The sequence below is a fragment of the Zosterops lateralis genome (assembly GCF_965231275.1).
Source record: "Zosterops lateralis genome assembly, chromosome: 3".
NCBI lineage: Eukaryota > Metazoa > Chordata > Aves > Passeriformes > Zosteropidae > Zosterops > Zosterops lateralis.
This window is the reverse complement of record NC_139764.1, coordinates 111,469,783-111,483,581: the sequence shown is the minus strand read 5'-3', so window position 1 is coordinate 111,483,581 and position 13,799 is coordinate 111,469,783.

Sequence of the window (13,799 nt, the reverse complement as noted above, 5' to 3'; positions counted from 1 at the left end):
GCACTGCTGCTCTGGGCTTTGGTTCATCCTGCTCTTTATTTATTCAATGGATTTGGGGATAAGTTTGTGCTTGGTGCCTCAATTTCCCTGCTTGTAAATTGAGCGTGTGCAAGAGGCTCATTTTCCTGTGTGGAGCATCACTTCTGCAAGTTCAGACCAGCAAAGGGATAAACAGGAAAAACCTTTTCCTCTTTATTTAAAACATCATAAAACTCAGTGAAGTGAATCCATCTTGGTTACTACTTCCACTGTTCAATAATTAGGGTGAGAAAGGACACGTCTCTTTAATGTTTCCAGGCTGCAATTAGGTCTGATGAAAACATCTTGATGCTGTGGTTTTTTTTTTTTTTTTTTTTTTTTTTTTTTTTTTTTTTTTTTTTTTTTCCTGAGAGTATTTGAGTTTTCCAGGACCATTCTGATTGTGGATTTGATGGGGATATGTTGGAGTCACTCAAAATCAAAATGCAGCTGCTCAATGGGACACATTACCATTTTTAGCTTTGCCACATCGGTGCAAATGTTCATTATTGTCATTATATTCTGTATTTGTAGAATCCCAAAATAGTTTGGGTTGGAAAGGACCTTAAAGATCACCTAATTCCACCCCCTGCCGTGAACAGGGACACCTTCCACCATTCCAAGTTGCTCCAAGCCCTGTCCAACCTGGCCTGGGACACTCCCAGGGGCAGCCACAGCTTCTCTTTTTGGGGTTTAGAACATCAAAGTGAAGAATTTCCAGACTGAAGGACCCCAATATTTATGCTTCAGTCTGTAGTTGGCAAATTTCACTTTTTGTCTTAAATTACAGCTCATTTCTTATTGCCCCTCCCTTCTTTCCAGGGACAGATTTTGTTTGCAGCACTACACCTTCAGCAGCAAATAAACAGGATATGGAAATGCTCAGAGACCTGGGAAAACATCTGTAAGAGGATTCAGTGGGAGGAAAAAAAAAATAAAATAGGAGGATATGAGTGCTCAAGCAGAGAAAAGAGGTGGTCAGGAGCTGCTCGCACGTTTTGCTGAGGAGATAAGAAGAAAAGCTCCCGTGAGCACTGAAGGCAGCAATTTAAAAGCCAACACATCAAAGTAATTTTGGCTTAGTTCTGCAGAGATTAAGGGCTTTGTGTAGCCACGTGTCTCCCTGCCTGCCCAATCCCAGCTGGCATCCCCACGCCAGCTGGAGCAGGGAGCTGGAAGAGTTGAAGATGATGATGTTTGTGTAAATTGGGCAGCGTGGGCTGCTGGAGGTGAGAGGTGGGGAGAGCTCCAAGCACAATTGTGTGGCTCTACCCCAGAGGAGGAAGGTGGGAAGAGCAGCAATCCCTGGTCACAGGTAACTGCTGCTGGAGAAATCCAAGCTTTGCTCATCCTCCTGGTGGAAGGTGACCCTGCCCATGGGATGAGACTTAAGGTCCCTTCCAACCGCAAATATTCCATGATTCTGTGATTCAAGGGGATGATCCCAGACCTGTCACCCAACTCCTTCTCTGTACATGTCACTTGAGGCATCTGGAGACAAAGCAGTTGTCCTTGTAGAGGACTCAGATTTCCCATTCTCTCCTTTCCCAGCCTGGATTTCTTTCTTCATGAAAGTAAAACATTTCTTTCTTCATGGGATAAAACACAATAAAAAGCCCAGGTTTGTCTTCTCCTGCTCCCCTCATCACCCAGAGCACCTCTTTGTCCCTCTGAGGAGAAGGCAGAGGGCACACATGGCTCTGACTGTGACCACTGCCACCCATTTGTCACTCCTTATGCATTACATGGAGTGAAATGTGACTTTTATTGATAATAATGTAGGATTTGAGGTGGAGACTGGAAGCTGCACAGGATCAGAACCTATTCCCACGATTCCCAGCACTTTCCCATGTGGCTTTCATGGCATTTTTCAGAGTGAGGGCTCTGTTTATCCTTCTGTAAGCATGGGGATAATTAAAGAGCAGGGATGTCCCTTGGGATGCACCAATGGTGAGAGGGATTAATCACTGTTGTTAATTGGAGGTGGCTCTAGGACAGAAAACACCACTGACAGTATTGAACTTAATTTGTTGAAAAAACCTGGAGAAACGGTTCTAATGTCAGGCTGGAGACACTCAGGGACACCTTCCACCATCCCAGGTGGCTCCAAACCCTGTCCAAACTGACCTTGTCCTGTTCTTTTTTTGGCCATTCCTCCTCTGTCAGGAGGAGTCAGATCTTGGCCAGGACCTTCCTGCCCCATGCTGGGATGGAATTCACATTCTTTATACCACAGCACATGTGGTGCTCTGCCTTAGACTTGTCCCCACAACTGTGTCAGTGATTTTGCTGATGCTTGAACAGCATCAAAACTTTCCCTGTTTCCCACCCCACCGGTGAGGAGGCTGGGAGGGCAAAAGGAACTGAGAGGGGACACAGGTGACCCCAAATGACCACAGGGATATTCCATACCACATAATGTTATGCTCAGCAGTGAAATCTTGGAGAAAGAAGGAGAAAGGGGGTGTGCTTCAGCCTTTTCATAATGTTTTAAAATAAAAGAGGAGACATTTAGATGGGATATTGGGATGGAATTTTTGGTTGTGAGGGTGCTGAGGCACTGGCACAGATTGCCCAGAGAAGCTGTGACTGCTCCTGGATCCCTGGAAGTGTCCAAGGCGAGGTTGGATTGGACTTGGAGCAACCTGGGGTAGAGGAAGCTGTCCCTGCCCATGGCAGGGGTTGAGGTTGGCTAAATTTTAATGTCCCTTCCAAACAAATCCATTCTGTAATTCCATGATTCTTATGCCTCTTTGCTTGCACACAGCTTTGCTTCACTTATTAAACTGCCTTTACCTTGCCCTGTAGGATTTGTGCCTTTACACTGGACTCTGCACTTCCAATTTCTTGTTATTTTATATCCCAAACCCATGCACCTCCAAAGACTCATTTAATAAACCCCTCTGCAGGTTGGTCCTTACATAAACTTGAGGTGACTTTATTTTATTTTCCTTGCTACCAGCACAGAGATGTTGACATTTCACATCTCTGATGACCTAAATAGTGCCAAAACCTCTTTTCCACCCCAAGAACTAACTGGCCCTTGTCCTGCCTGACCCATATGGTCACACTCTCTGTATTAGGGTGGCTGATCCTGGCAAAGGACCCTGGCCTGTGTTTGGTGTTTGGGTTGGTTTCAGCCATCTCTGCTCTGTGTTGGTACAGGAAACATCCTGTGCCCACTCATCCCTATTTGATTTCCCAGCTCAGAGCTCCCTCCTCCAAACCCCTCTTCTTTCCCAGCTCTTCTGCCAACGATTCCTGCTCTGCAGCCATCCCAAACATCCTCCTACAGCCCGGCAGGCTCGCTGGAGTCATGAAGCCATTATTGAAATCCTCCAATGGCTTCAAAAGATTCATTTTGGTGTTCTGTTTCCCCCCTCACTGTGTTTCAGGGGCACCCTGAGTCATTGCTGAAAAGGGTTTGGAACAACCTGCTGCCAGCTGATTGGGGAAAGGGGCTACATCCCAAACTTCTGAATGCCACCCACACCCCTGCTTGGCTGCCAGGGTTTCAAAGCAACCCACTGCACAATTACAGGCTAACAATACAAGGGAGGGGAGGGAACGGTGCCATCCCACTGTGATCTCATGGAGAAAGGCAGAGCTGTTCTGTAATAAAGGTAAATCGGTTTCTGCTCTGCTGCATAATGAGCCTCTGATGGTTTCAGCGGGAGAAATCCCAATTAGGCACGGGTGGAAAAGGGGCATCCCATCTTGGGAGCACGTTGGAGAGGATGAGGATTTTTTTCCTGTTGCACTTTGTGGTTAAACTGAAGCTTTTGCATTTTGAGAAAAGCAGCCTGGAAATATCAGCCAGGCATGATGCTGTGAAGCAGAATTCCAACCTTCTCACCCCTCCCTGTCTGCTGCTGAACATCCCCTTCCACCCCAGGTATGATCCAGGGCTGTTGGTGGGAGTCACTGTGGGAGCTGCTCTGCATCTTGTAAGTGAGTATTTGCAAGGATAGAAGGGTATGACAAAGAATGACAGAATAATTTAGATTGGAAAAGTCCTCCAAGGCCATTGAGTCCATCTTGTGACTGATCCCCACCTTCTCACCCAACCCAGAGCGCTGAGTGCCACGGCCAGACTTTGGACACCTCCAGGGATGGAGACTCCAAACCTCCCTGAGAAGCCCCTTCTAATGCCAGACAACCCTTTCCACGGAGAAATCCCTCCTGGTGTCCAACCTAGACCTCCTCTGATGCAGCTTGAGGTCATTTCTCCTCATCCTGTTCCTGTTCCCTGGGAGCAGAGCTCAATCCCCTGGCTGTCCCCTCCTGTCAGGGAGTTGTGCAGAGCTACAAGGTCCCCCCTGAGCCTCCTTTTCTCCAGGCTGAGCCCCTTTCCCAGCTCCCTCAGCTGTTCCTGGTGCTCCAGCCCCTTCCCCAGCTCTGGACACACTCCATCCCCTCAGTGTCCTTCTGGCAATGAGGGGATGTAGATATTTGTACTACAATTTATGAAGAATTCTGAAAAATCCCAAAGCAAATGCAGGAGTGAAGGGGAAGCAAAGACACCTCCTGGCCCAACCTGCTGCAGGGCCCAGACAGGCTTGTAGGAATCCCAGATGTGACACTTGTGGGTGCATTATGTCAATGAACAATGGTGCCAGCAATGGGGGGATCCTCACAGAGCCAAGTGACCCAGTGATACAGATAAGCACATGGTCAGAGTGTGATGAACCACATGCTAATGTATCAGTCTCTGAGGGTCCAGCCTTTGCAGAGAAGTGGCTAAAATTAATTTGAGCCAGATTGCTCTTTAGAGGTGTTTTGCAAAGCAAAAGGTTTAATAAGGAAAAATATCAAAATAACAAACAGAAAACAAAAGAAAAGCCACGCACAGGTGTCTGAGAAACCTCTGACACCTTGATACAAACACTCCAAAAATCCTTTTTACTTCTTTTGTGCTCCTTCATAAACACTGGATGTTTTAGGAGGGACAACCTGGCTTCCTGCCAATAAGGAGAGATACAGGGTTTGAAGAAGGGTGACAATAGATCCATCCAATAGATGCTTCTCTCTTGGTGCTGAGCCAGTCTCTGCCAGGAGGGGATGGAAGTTTCTGGGTTCTTTACCTCAAGGAGTGAGTCTTAAACTGTTTCCTGCATGGAAAACACCTGATGGATGTGGGAAATGCATTCCTACAGCCCAGTTTGGCCATCTCCAGGCTTTTAAAAGATCTCCCTTCCCCATGTGGATGCCAACAGCCTCTTGGAAAACCCTGGATTGGTGGATAGTGTGGTGTTCTACACTGTTAAACCCAAGGGTTTCATCACCTGAGTCTGACTCCTGGCTTGGGATGCTCCCATGGCTCAGCTACCAGGAAAAGAGTATTTTTTCCTTATCATCTCTTGAATTTTTCTCCTGGAAAGAGGAGAGAAAGTCTGGAAACATAAAACTGAGCAAAACAGCCCCTGTTTGGATCTGACTCAGGGCATTCCTTCCTTCCTTCAGCTGCCACTTTGGTGGAGAAATGAAATGTTATGAAAATGAGACAAATTCTTTCATGGGCTTTCTATATTTTGGGTCTTTATCAGCCAGGTAAGATAGAAAAGTGTCACCACCCGCCGAGGCCCGGCTAGCTCTTCTGGGAGCAGCGACCTTCCCTAGGGCAGCCTCAGTTCAGGTGGCGCAGGCACCCCGGTGCAGTGATTTCAGCTCTTTTGTGAAGGAAAGCCCGTCAGCTCGAACCGGGCTTTTAAGCCGAAGTGGCTCTCCCTGGGGGAAGCAATCTCAGGTGATGCGGAAAGATCACTTGGGAGCCAAAGATGATCTCTGAGAATCTTCTTTATTTCATCCCCGCCAACGACTTGAAGACCTCGAGGTGCTCAGTCAGCGGGGTTTTATACCCTCACACGAAGGGGCGGGGTTTCATTAACAGCCAATGTGATTAACGGTTGAGAAAAAGAACCAATCAGAGGGTTCGTTAATAAACAAATGAGGGGATTGAAACTTGCACCAATCAGGGAAAGATCTGAAATCAACCAATCAGGGAAGGGATTCAAAATGGGCCAATCAGGGGACAGAACTGGGGTACAAGGCAACATCCAATCATAAATAAGACAGCTAACGTACCAGGAGGAATGTAGCTAGGGTAATGGGGACTGGCCAACCCCCTCTGCAGCACCCTCAGAGGCTTGATTCCCCACAGAAAAGTTTGGGCAACATGAGATGGAAATGAGGAAACTGTGACCAGTCATAAACTGAATGTGTTGGATTTTCATGGAATCATGGAATACCAGAATGGTTTGGGTTGGAAGGGACATTAAAGCTCATCCCATTCCATCCCCTGCCATGGGTAGGGACATCTTCCACTATCCCAGGTTGCTCCAAGCCCTGTCCAGCCTGGCCTTGGACACTCCCAGGAATCCACAGCTTCTCTGGGAAACCTGTGCCAGGGCCTCACCACCCTCACAGGGAAAAAAATTCCTTCCCAATATCCCATCTACCCCTGTCCTCTGGCAGTTGAAAACCATTCCCCTTTGTCCTGGAACTCCAGGTCACCTTCAAAAAAAGAAACTCATCACGTAATTTTGTCATCTGTGTAGCACAGAAATGAAATGTTAAATATTAAAACATTATTCTGTTATTGGCTTATTAAGATTTTAAAATCCTTCGTCAAAATGCACAAGCAGTGAAGAGTGGGGCACACTTTAAATATAAATCACTTCTTGGCTTTTTTAAGCACAAGTTGAATTCTTTTATAGGCTGAGCTTAGCTGTGGGTGTTGAGCATAAAAATATGTGATGCTGATGATGCTACTGGAATTACAAAAATTGAGGTTTTAAAGCAGAAATAAATTTTTTTCTTACTTTTCTCCCTCCTCTTTGGTGGATTTTTCTAAATACTTTCCTCCCAATCAGGAAATGGAAAATAAACTGTGTTTTCTTGTGTGCTTTATCCAGCACATTTCTAACACAAACAGGGCTGAAATGTTGCAGCAAACCACAAATTAAATGGGGTTTCTTTCTGCAAATTCACAGAAAAAAAAAAAAAAGGGAGATTCTCGACTTATTCCCTTTTAAAATTTATTTTTGGAAAGAATGTATATTCATGTTTATATACTGACATATTTACATGCAGAGATTCAGGAGAGGTGGAATTACAGATTTCCTTTTTCAGTCCTGACTGTAATTGAAAACCACAACCCCTAGATGGCAGAAAGTCCCTCTTTTGGGATGTTGTGATTTGTTTGAATCCCTGCAGAGCCTGCCACCATCTCCAGTTTCAGTATTTATGACACTCAGCCTTATCCAAGATCTCCTGTTGTGATGTGACATCAGTGAGTTTTAAACCTCACCAAAAACTGCTTTGTGCTGATCAAACCCCAAATTTTATGCCAAAATGCATCTCCCTGTCCTCTTATCAGACAGAACCCAGGGCTTTTTGGTGTCCAGTCCTTCAGTGTAAATCTGAATGAGCTCGGGGCCTAAATATTGGATTATTTGGATGCATTGGTGCAGAGATGGAGAGGAGATGAATTACAGAATTGTTTGCACAGTCTAGTTGATACAATTATCATGTTAGGGGGTAAAAAATTCGTTCCTAGAAGTTGAGAATCCAGGCTGAGGAGGTCTCATGGTTGTTTTTTTGCTATCCATGGGATGAAACAAATTATTAATTCCTCCTGTTTGGGACATCCACTTTGTTCAAGGATCATTGCTGCTGCACTCCTGTAGCCTCATGCCTTTCTTTGGTGAAATTTATGGGTTCCCATTCCCAGCTGGGGCTGCACAGGCTGGGAAGTGATGGCCTGGATGGCAAACAGGGTGTTCACCTGTTACTGAAAAAAGGGTTGGGCCACTGGGAGGGAAACAAGGCTTTTATTTATCCACCCACCCGTGGTGTCACAACCAAAACACACCTTGTCCATCCTCTCTTCTGGGGCTTTTCTTGGCTCATTTCTACCTCTTTGTGTTTTTAATTCTCTTTTCCCACCTCTGTTCTCAGCCAAGGGTTTCTTGACCTTGGCCCAAAGTGTAAATTTTCAAGATTTATGCCCATCCCATACTCTGGCAGAATGTGCATTAAACCCACCTGCCTCCAGCCATGGGGAAATTTGAAGGATATGGGGTAAAATAAAGGAGTCTAGCAGTAAAATGGGGCACATGGATGTAGGAAGCCAAGGACCAAAACCTTGATTATAGCTCAGCACTGACCAAAGGACCTGGGATAATCCTGGATATTAATTAGTGAGAAGTCTGTGATCAAGCAAGGATTGGAGAGGTTAATAAATTATGGGAAAAAGCTCAGAATTAAGAATATAAAGCAAGAACATCATTATTGAATTACTTCAGTGATGAGTCCATCCAGTCTCTACCAGTGGTGAGTGTGGTCAGGGTGCATTTGTAAAGGCTGGATCATTTGTTATTCCTTGAAATAACAATAAACCCATAGCTTTGATGGCCAGAAATGACCTAAAATCATGTATCTGAGTTCCTCTGTAGGTCCAGCTCTGGGTTTCATGCCCATCTCTCTCCTTCTTTGTAACCCAGCCTGGGGAAACAGGATCAGAATCACTTCAGCACCACCCCAGCTCCAGCCCAGGGGCAGGAATTCCCTGGGATCTGTCCTAGGAAGGTGCATTTCCCAAGGTGGATGCCCTGGATGCTACAACTCATTTCACCTGCCTTTATGTGACAAAGCTTTTTTTTATAACAGCTCAAGTCTTCAGCCTCTTCCATTGCCTATTGGTCTCTGGCAAATATTCCCAGCCAGTGATTCACCTCCCCATAAATCAGAGACCTCCCTGTGGCCTGATGAGTCACTTCATTGACTGTCGGGTTGGGTTTCTGTGGGATAAACATCCACCTGGGATGTGGATTGTCTGTGCCACGGGTGTGTGATTCAGCTGCCCACACAGGACGTGGGCACTCGGTGACATTTGAGCCGCCCTGAGGTACCTGAGACACCTGTACCCCCTGAAAAATCAGGTTGCCAGTGCTGAATGCCCAGAAGGATTGGTTGTACAAGCCACTTAGGATGTTTTCCTTGTTGCACTGATGTCTCCCAGCCAGGAAAGCTCCATCACCACCTGCAAGTTGCTGGGAGGGGAGGGGAAGAAGCCAGGATGAGGTTGCTGGGATGAAGTTTCAACTTGTCTCCAGTGAAAATCTCTGACATTGTGGTAATAAAATCCAGAAGTCATTAAGAAATTAAAATATGATCCTGAAGGAATCAAAGTGCCTTAAGCTGAAGGGAAAGAGGAGTGAGGTGAAGGGATAGAGGGAATCACCCATCAATAGAAGGAGTCACCCATCAATGTAGGAAATCCCAGTGCAGGAGCTGCATTTCCATGTGGAGCCAAGGGTACCCCGAGGGACAAAGAGGGATGGCCCTGGAGGGGCCAGAATTTGGGAAGCATTTCACTCTTTCCCTTCATCCTAGAGATGTAAAAATCTTTATAAATTGTGACAAGGAGGGAAAACTGTTATTTCAAACCCAACATAATCCTCTGCCCTTCTCTCTGAGGGTTTTTGTGATGCTCGAACCAAAAGGACAATTTCATGCCCTCAGCAATCTTCAAACCTGGATCTTCAGAGCTCTGCAAAGTCATATACCCCAAAAACTGCTGAGTACTTGGCTGGGGAGTTATCAAGCAGCAGTGGGGATCACCAGGGACCAATTAAAAGGTAAAATAAACAAAATAAAAAAAACAATCAGGACTTGCACCAAAATATTTCCGTGCAGCTGGCACCAAGAGCAGGTGGTTTGCTGCAAAGTTGGATCCTTCAAGGAGGACTTCAGCTCCCAAAACCTGCAAGGATGTAAGCAACCATTCCTGGATGCTGTTATTTCCTGGGAATAATGTGAGAGCAGTGGCCACACTGCTGCATCTATCCAGGGGCAAAGTGGGATCCATCCAATGGTGGTGGGAAAAGATTTGTTGTCCTGTTGTCCCCTCTAGGAAGGGACACTCTGAGCCCTGTGGGGACAGGTTTCACCCCAAGGGAAGGGATTTTGGGAAGGAATGAGGTCAGGAGCAGCAGGATCGGGCCCTGTATCTCATCCATAGCTCCATGGTTTGGCACTTTCATCCCAACAGGCTCCTGCCTGGGGATTTGGAGAATACTGCGGAGATGGGGAAAGGAAGGAATAGAGTTTTCACCTTTTATTCTTTTATCACGGCAACAATGCGTGCTGGGGGGGGGCAAAAAAAAAAATTAAAAAAAAGAAGAAGAAGTTGCTGTAAATGGCAGAATTAACAATAATACAACCCCCACGTCCCCATCCCTCCCCCCCTCTCCCTGTGCCGTCCATTCAGGAGACCGACAATAAACAAGGTCATTCGATTCATTCAGCTCGGGGTGTAAACAAAGCCTTACAATAAAACCCCCCCTCAAACAGGGCCCCCCTTTTTCTCCAAGAATAGATGTCCCCCCCTTCATGCTGGGCCCCTCCTTTGCTTGGCTTCTCCTCTCCCATCATCCCTGGACCAGCCCTGCTGCCACTTCCTCAGTCCCCATCCCGGCTCCGTGAGGCCCCGCTTCCTACCCGGTGTGGGAACCTTGGCTTCCCCAGGCAACATCTGCATGGACGGCCCCACTTTCTCATGCTGGCCTCATCCCTGGATCCTGATCCAGGGACAGAGAGAGAGAGAGAGAGAGAGAAAAGAGAGGGAAAAAAAAAAAAATCATAACAATCCAAACCTGACTCGACACTAAAGAGATTCGCATCCTCTTCCCAGGTCCGTAGGGATTGGATCCCAAAAGCTGATGGTCAGCTTCCTTTGTTCACAGGCTTTGCTGGGATCCCTGTAGGAAAAATAGGTTTCTGTGTGTGTGTGTGTGTGTGTGCACAAGCAATGGGTTGTGCAAGATGTCCTGTGGTGGGATAAAGCCTGGGATGGGGTCCAGGGGGTGACAAAGGCTCTAGCAGGAGCAGGGAAGATGATGGGAGAATCATGGAATGGTTTGAGTGGGAAGGGACATTGAAAGGTCAAATGAGCAAGCAGGATCTCACCCACCAGATTTGGTTTCTTAAAGCCCTGCCCAAGCTGGCCTTGAATGTTTCCAGGGATGGGACAGTCACCACCACTCCAGGGTTGGGAAGTTACGAGACTTTCTCCACCTCATACCTTATTTAAAGGGATTCCTATGGAGCATTCAGTGGGTGCCAACGACCCACACACTTGGGGATTTATTTCCCGCCTGGAATGTCCACCCTGCCACCTGCACAGGCTGTGGTGACACTTGTGTGTCCTGACTGAGGGTTGTTGCCCAAATATGGGACTATTTTGTGTCACAGGGTTCACCAGAACCTTCCCTAACTTTTGGGATTCCTTCCAACCTGGGATAGTGCAAGGTGTCCCTGCCCATGGCAGGGGTTGGGATGAGCTTTAAGGTCCCTTCCAACCCAAACCATTCCCTGATTCCATGTTTTCATGCTTTGGTCAAGACAGATGGACATGAGCAAATACTCTCCTAACAGTTTTGCTCCCTGTGTTCCAGCAAACATGGATTCACTGCTGGATTTCAGCACTGGGAAATCTGGCTCGGCTTTTGCCTCTTGAGTTCACCATAAACTTTCTCTCTGTGACCTCAAACAGCCCAAATCCTCAGAGTCGCTTCAGTTTCCTGCTCAAAAGCACTGAAACAACACTGGGGGCAAAACACCTTCCTTTGCCTCAGTTTCTTCCTTGTTTTTCCTCAGTGCTCAGTTATTTAAATTGCAAATTTTCAGCATCAGGGGTTGTCTCACGATGTTTCCACATCACTTAATACAAGAGGAGACTGCTCATCTTTGATAACTGATCCGATACCACAACAGCGCCTTGAGCACAGCAATAATAATAAAAATAATAAAAAGGGATGAGTTATCCCTTCTCAGGGGAGAAGGTTTGTTTTCAGAGATGCTCAAGAGATGAGTAATAACAAATAATTCTAATACAAAGCCTGTTCCTTTGCAATTTAATATTTGCAACACAACAAATCTGGCTGTGTCTGTACTTTTTGCTTTGTCTACTGGATACCTTCCACAATTACTTGCTGGGATAAGAAGTTTGTTTTCCTGAAAATAAAAAACTGTGAGAGACTGAGCTGCAAGAGGGATCATGGCCAAACCATCATTTGGTACAGCAAGAAAACCCAACCAATTGTGATGAACTTTTCTACTTCAATTTTCCCTTGCAGGACATAAATTGTGTCTTCCAGGCAAGGAAAATGCCTCAGTTCCTCCCTCTCCCACACCCCTGCTCAAACACACTGTAAAAATTTCTTGTTTCATCTGCTAAAATGTTGGAAGGTGCACTGCAGTGTTCCCTGCAGGTGCCACCCAGAGGAACATCCAGCTGGGATCAGCAGGGATCCTGCACTGCTCTGTCCCCTCTTTCCAGGAGCAGATCCATGACTGGGTGTTCGTTTCTGGTAAAATGGGGGTGGCTAATCTGGCAGGGATGTGGTGGATCCCCATCCCTGGAGATGTTAAAAAAACCCCTTATGGATGTGGCTCTTGGGGACATGGGTCAGTGGTGGCCTTGGCACTGCTGGAGGAATGGTTGGACTTGATGATCTTGGAGGGATTTTCCAACCTCAGTCATTCCAGCATTCTGAGTTTGCTCTACATGACATTCAAGCATATTTAAGCTTCAGAAATCACCAATTTTTGAAGTCCAGCATGGCAAACTTCCATTCTGTCAGACCTCAGGACACTCATGGATTAGCAGACCCTTGGATTAGTATCCTTGTACAGACACCTGGGGTGCACCTGCAGAAAAGCCATGGGATGGACCTGGGGTGTGTCACCAGGATTTTCCTGGTCAAAAAAAACAAACAAACAAACAAAAAAACCAACCCCCCAAAAAACCCCAAACCAAAACCAACCAACCAAAAAAAAAAAAAAAAAACAAAACCACAAACACAAAAAAACAAACAAAAAAACCACCAAAAACAAACAAACAAACAAAACAAAACAAAACAAAACAAAACAAAAAAGAACAAAATAAAAAAAACCCAACAATGACAACAACAACAACAACAACAAAAACCAACCAACCAACCAACCAAAAAAACCCACACAGACACACAGACACACAGACACACAGACACACAGAAAAAAACAAAACAAAACAAACCAAAACAAAACAAAACAAAAAAAAACCAAACCAAAAAAAAAACAAACCACAAACCACTCTGAGCTGGGAAAAGGACAAAAAATTGGAATCCTCCAGGTCAGAAAAGTCCTTTAAGTGCATTGAGTCCAACCATTCCTCAGCAGAGCACCACCCCAAGGACACCACTGACCCATGTCCCCAAGTGCCACATCCATGTGATTTAAATCCCCCCAGGGATGGTGATTCCAACACTTCCCTGGATTATTCCTAATAACCAGTCTAAACCTCCCCTGGTGCAACTCGAGGCTGTTTTCTCTTGTCCTATCACTTGTTCCTTGGGACAAAGCACCAACACTCACCTGGCTCCACCCTCCTGTCAGGGAGTTGTGGAGAACCTGCCATGTTTTTCTCCATTGGGTTTCCTTGAACTGGATTAGGATCACCGTAAATCTGATTTTTGCATTTTCAGCCCAGTTTTTTCCCTGGGCTCGGCACCCGCCCTTGGGGAATTTTGTGCCTCCTCAGCAGGGCACTGAAAAGGGAGGGAAATTCTCATTTTGAAGCTCTTTGAGAGGATGCATTGCAAGGGTGAAGGAAAACTTCAACTTGGTCCCTGGGAATTCTTCTCCTGCCAAGAAATCTGCATTGTTGGAAAGAGTCTCCCAGAGGAAGTGATTGAAATATCATTGTGTGAATCAGATCTGTAACAAGGCTGGGTTGC